This window comes from Triticum urartu, chromosome 1A (genome assembly GCF_056163025.1).
Source record: "Triticum urartu cultivar PI428250 chromosome 1A, HENAU_Tu73, whole genome shotgun sequence".
NCBI lineage: Eukaryota > Viridiplantae > Streptophyta > Magnoliopsida > Poales > Poaceae > Triticum > Triticum urartu.
Window position 1 is genome coordinate 513,386,169 of NC_141873.1, and position 6,460 is coordinate 513,392,628.

A 6,460-nucleotide genomic window follows, 5' to 3' on the forward strand; every position below is an offset into this window, starting at 1 on the left:
AGCCCTGCTACTGTGACGCCCTGCATCCACCACCACGCCGTCGTGCTGCTGGATCTTCATCAACCTCTCCTCCCCCCTTGCTGGATCAAGAAGGAGGAGACGTCTCCCGTCCCGTACGTGTGTTGAACGCGGAGGTGCCGTCCGTTCGGCGCTTGGTCATCGGTGATTTGGATCACGTCGTGTTCGACTACATCATCACCGTTCTTTTGAACGCTTCCGTGCGCGATCTACAAAGGTATGTAGATGCATCCAATGACTCGTTGCTAGATGAACTCCTAGATGATCTTGGTGAAACGAGTAGGAAATTTTTTGTTTTCTGCAACGTTCCCCAACAGTTACATCGTGTGTCTACCCCCCGCTATATATGAGAGGCCTAGGATACAAGTGTCCTATCAGGACACAACCCCACATCCTATGTAAACACAATACAACTCCTAGTCCAACTGTAACCTACGTTGTACACAATATTCGACACAACTCTAACACTTGGCGCGGGAACGCCACCGTCTGCGCCGGTCTCCGTCATGCTGTCGGGTTCTTCGCCTACTTCAAGCACCGCCGCCGCGCTCCTAACCTAGCCGCCGCCGCCCGTCCACCTCCTTCGTCTTCGTCCAACACCAGCCCGTTGCCAGCGTCGCCGTCCTCTACCCCGACCACTTCGTCTACTTCGACCACCGTTGGTGACATCGGCCCCGCGCCGATGGACGCCGCAATCGTCGTCGAGTTCTTCTCTGTTGGCCTCTCCAACTTCTTCGACATGGCGTACAGCTCGTGCAGGTCCCAGTCTCCGTGTGCCCGATGTTTGCAACACTGCCGCGTGCCTTCATCCACGACGTGTCCCCGAGCCTAGCAAGCCTGGTGCGGCGCTCCGTCAACTTCGTCTTCGTCCGTCTACGCATGCCCAGTGCTGGCAACACCGGTGCGTGCCTTCGTCTATGATGTGTCCCCGGGCTTGGCAAACCCGCCGCGATGCGTCGTCAACAACATCTTCTTTCCGACGCACCACTCCTTCGACACCACTGCGCCCATGCTAACTCGGCGCCACTTTGCGCCCGCGGCTCCACGGCGACTTCCTCGACACCGGCTACCCCGACTCGACATCGACCACGACATTCTTCGCACGGCTACCTCGGACACGGCTACACCACCCACGCTCTCGGCTACCTCAACAATGGCACAAAGGGCTATCATCCGCTTGAGCAACTCGTCGGCTTCCTCTACAGTCAACGCATCTGCGACGCGACACCGTCCACGACACTGCCGCTACGACCGTGGGGGGATGTTAGCCCGCCGGCTGCTACTCTCTCCAGTCTGACCACGCTCCTATTGTTCGCAACGCTACCGCTACGACTGCGGGGGGATGTTAGAGATATATTTGGGATACTTGTATTTGGTAGTATAGGATTTGTAATCCTCATCTACCTTATCTCTAGGAGAGGCATCTTGCCCTCCAAGTCTTGTACTCAATATATACTCGCCCTCGAGGCTCAATAATACATCCATCATATTCCGCAACAATTCATCTCTCTCCCTTCTAACACTCTCGTTATATAGCTATATACGGTTGAGGCATTTTTTTAGACAAACTCCAAAGCTTTATTAAAACGTCATAATATTTATAGGGACGAAATCAAGTCCATTAGGTTGACCTAACCAAACATGACGACCAGTACCTAGAGATAAATCGTGCTTTGCGAGTTCGTGAGCCTCGAAGTTCGAGGCAAATTACAACCCTTACCAGCCTCGCTTTGTCCTGCAAGGCTGCAAGCCACTAGGGTAACTCGGCCCGTCGAGTGGGTCAGGCTTGAGGCCCACGAGTCGAAACTTCCTTTTCCCGCTCACTATCGATCATCTTATGGCTTGAGTTGTTGACACCTCCTCCCTCCGTTCCTAAATATTTGTCTTTTTAGTGATTTCAAATGAACTATCACATACGGATGTATATGGACATATTTTAAAGTGTAGATTCATTCATTTTGCTTCGTATGTAGTTACTTGTTGAAATCTCTAGAAAGACAAATATTTAGGAACGGAGAAAGTAGAATATTACGACAGAAACCTAAACAACTGAAAATTAGCAATGGTAAAACTTATAAATATCCAAGCAATGCGGTGATACATACATGGATGTACAAGAGCAAACAGACATTTTTTTCAAAACGGAGGCAAAAGAATTGCCTCATCGATTAATTAAGAAGAAAAGAATTGTCCAGTTAATTTACGGAAAACCGGGCTAAAACCAATAAATCAGACCATAATTGGACTACTCCCCAATTGTGAGGCCCCATGAGCACACGTGCAACCCGCCAAACCCTCCCAACATACTACAAATGTAACTCCTGATGTTTGTACACAATAATTGAACCCGACAAGAACATCCCAACAAAAGATAGTGGACCACACCAAAACGATAATGACGACCCAACCCGTGAGGACGAGCCAACCGTGAGGATGAGCCGAGGGACCGAGAATCATCCACTAAGCAGTTGCGGGCGCCTTACCTATGGCGCCACTCTTCTTGCTTTTGCACCTTAGTGACTTCTCCTTCACTAAACCGGTCCAAGGGCAATCACTCGCCTTCTTGCATTTGCCCTTGAATGTCGATCTCGTTAGGAGGCAGGCAATCGCCCTTCCAGTTCCAGGGCTAATAGCCTCCACGCTAGTGAGCAAGTCACAAAGCTCTTTTGCAAAGAGAGCATTCTAATTATCCGTTGGCAGGGGTGGAACGGGTGCCAAAATCACATGTGAGCGCCCAGGCAAGTTCACCTCACTCTACTCACATGTCACGGTTGAATCATGTCCCTCACTCGTGGTTGCTTGCGTATCCACCATCATTTGCTCCATCGATAGAGGCGAAGCAGAGCTCGCACATAGCACTTGAAGCTCGGGCATCACCTGCAGCACCTGAGGCACAACCACGGCAATGGTCCCGCCCTCAGCGGTAGACAATACAGTGGGCAAGGTAGACGAAGGTGACAAGTTGTCCACAACTCTAGGGGAGAAACAACCATAGAGCCCCGCAACATTGTTCTCCACTGAGCCATCAACATCGACCTCACTAGGAGGACGTGGCGTAAGAGCGGATTGCAACACAGCCGACACAAGAGAGAGCTTTCCCAGAGCAGCCTCTGCTCGCTCCAGAAAGCTCCCAACGCGCACCAGGAGCTCCATCTGCGCTGCTAGAGTGGACCGGAGCAGTACATCGGATGGGATTGCCGACTCAACGTGAGCGGAAACGACCGATGCCCAGGACCTGCGGTGAAGCACCTTGGAGGGGAGTTGGGATTCCATCGGACCCTCACAGGTAGCTAGACCTCCGCAATGCTCGGTGCCGAGGCAAGACCGTGGCGGCATGGCAAGGCATGCAAGTGAGCTGAATGGACGCCAAGCAAACAGACATGTGTACATCAGTACATGCACTGTCCATCATAAACTCTTATGTTATGAATTCGGGAATCGATGATAGCCATTGACGTAGTTGGCCTTGCAGTCATCGGGAAAGACAATAGTGCACCACCTTGTGATGGTGTCGTGGCTGCAGCCATGGCATTTCTGGCCGGGTCATATGAAGAGTAGGTCCAGGTGCTCCTACACAAAAATCGGCGAAGCCACATTTACTGTCACAGGATCTACCGTAGTCATTGTTGTAGCTTGTAGCCAGTTGGGCATTGCTGCGGTATCGTCAACCTGCAGAATTTGCACTCTAGTGGTTCATAGTATTTTCTGCACATCGAACTGCACTATCAGTCATAGTCTCTGCACAGGGGTTCCGCTAGGGCCGGAGCCAGAGCAGGTGCAACTGGCTGGTATATCCTCAGGATGGCAGGATGAACTGCAACGTGACGACTATGCGACACTGAATCCTAAGTGAAGCCATTGCTAGAGCTAGGACAAGACGAGAATGCTTCCTGAATTAATCCTCAAAATTACTAATCAACCATTGATTTGATGAACAAGCACTTATTTTTTAGGAGCTCCTCTCCTGATTTCATTCCAAGTTAAACCAAAGTTCCTAATATTACAGTTTATCATCCACCTCGTAGGCTAACAATGTCTATAGCATCCTAGCTCTCACACAACGAACCAGCAATCCAGCGTCTGAACCGGTAGTCCTCCGCGATGGAAGGAGACACGGAAGGCTAGCAAACTTCACTTTTACAAAGCCCAAAAGAGCAACAGGTACCATAACCACTAACGACAACTCCCAGCCTCTTATGTCTCGTATCTATCATTCAACTTTGTCCAACACAAAGATGAAATGATAAATATGAGACAAAAGCATGTGAGAGAAACGGAGATTGGTGAATCTGCCTTTGGTAGACACCCTAAACAAGAACCGGAACGTAATCTGGATCTGATGTTTAAATTCTTGGTGCATCGCATTCCAATAGACACATCCTTGACATTAGGTGCATCTCAGTGTCCTCATCGTACTCCTCCATCGATCTTGTTCTCCTAACTGGTAAAAGCTAGCAAGCAATTTTGTACTACGGCTCTGTCTTACTATTGAGTAGGAGCCGAGGCCAAGTCTGCTATATATATGGATGACTGGTGTACATGTGCATAGGACTAATACGCCTCACCAACTACTACATCTGTCATTTATCTTGCATGTAAATTAATAGCAGGGCAATATCAAAGCTATAGCACCCACATTCCATATTGGACTTATTCATGTTTTCATGTAAGAGTTGACTAGCTTGTGCCACATATATTAGTAAAAGAAATTTTGAGATCAGGAACAAGTGCATAGCAAAATTAAGTCTATGGATATCTAGTTCTCCTTTATGGAAATCATTAAACATGGCTATCAGATCAACTTTAATCACCTCCCAAAACTACTGATAGAAGAAAAAAGGAATCCCATCTAGTCCAGGGGCACCATCAGGGTAAGAGTCAAAGACTGCTCTCTAGACTTCTTCCTCGGTAAAGGGGGCTTCTAGAGCCTCATTCTCAGCAGGGGTGACTAGCTCCTCTGTTGAGAAGAAGTCAGGCTTAATTTTAAGGGCTTTTATCATTTTTGCCACTAGTTGTGTCCCACTACTCAGTTTTGCCATTAGAAATTACAGCTACTCAAAAATGCCATCGATCCGTGAGATGTTTGCTCAAAAATGCCATCGTTCCGTTAGATGTTTTCTCAAAAATGCCATTAGACATCGTTATTTTCACATCAAACTCATTGACTATGTTATATGACAAAAATAAGCCTAGACCCACATGTCAGTTCTCTCTATCTCACAATGATAAGTGTGGCCCACTTGTCAGGAGTAACCAAGCGAATAATTTTATAGAAAAATAAGAACGTCGTTGGGATCAAGTGGGCCCCACACTTTATTGTAGTAAGATAGAAGGAGAGCTGGCATGCTGGTTCATAGGTATTTATGTCATTATAACATGGCAAAAGAGATTTGAGATCACAATAATGGTGCCCAGTGGCATTTTTGAACATGTGTCTAACAAAGCGATGACATTTTTGAGCAGTTGAAATTCCTAGTGGCAAAACTGAGTAGTGGGACACAACCGATGGCATAAATGATAAAAACCCATTTAAAAATTGTCATGGTGTAAAATTTTCACCATGTATCCAAACACATGTTCATTGTGTATATAGAAATAAATCTTCACATTCATTTTATTTCACCATGTATATGCAAACTGGTCATGAAGTATTTGAAAAGATTCACTGTGTATTTGAAAAACATCACTACATATTTGAAAACTTTTCGTCGGGTATGTAGAAAATATTCGTTCCGTATTGGAAAATTATTCAACACGCATTCAAAAATTGGTCATTACCTATTTGAAAAAATGTTTTTGGGGTATTTAGAAAATGTATGTCGCGTATTGTAAAATTATTCATCACATATTCAAAAAATGGTCATCGTGTAGGTGGAAAATGTTCTTTGCGTTAAAAACATTGTTCACAATTTAGTTTAAAAAATGACCACCTTCTATTTGAAACTGTGTTTTGGGGTATTTAATAAAATGTCTGTTACACACTGAAAAAAAAATCATAAGGTATTCAAAATTTTCATCACATCTATATTTTGTAAAAGTGTTCATCCCCTCAGTGGAAAATGTTTGTAATGCAACTGTTTTTATTGTGTATAAAAAAGTATTCAACATGTAATTTGTTCGTGTAATTAAAGAAACTGTTAATGTATTTTTGAAAATCTATATAATTTCGTGAAAATATTCATGCATTTTGAAAAAAAATTGTCAAGTAAAATTCTCACACATTTTTTCCCAAAAAAGTGTATTTTGAAGAAGTTATAACACATTTATAAAAATGATACTGTATTTCTAAAATATAAAATAGAAGAAAAAAAGAAAACATTAAAAAAATAAAGAAAAAGGGAAATGAGATAAACATAATATGAAGAAAAAACATAAACCGGAAAAGAGAAGGAAAAGAAAAGAAACTGAAAAAAGAAACCCAAATGGAATAAGAATTAGAAGA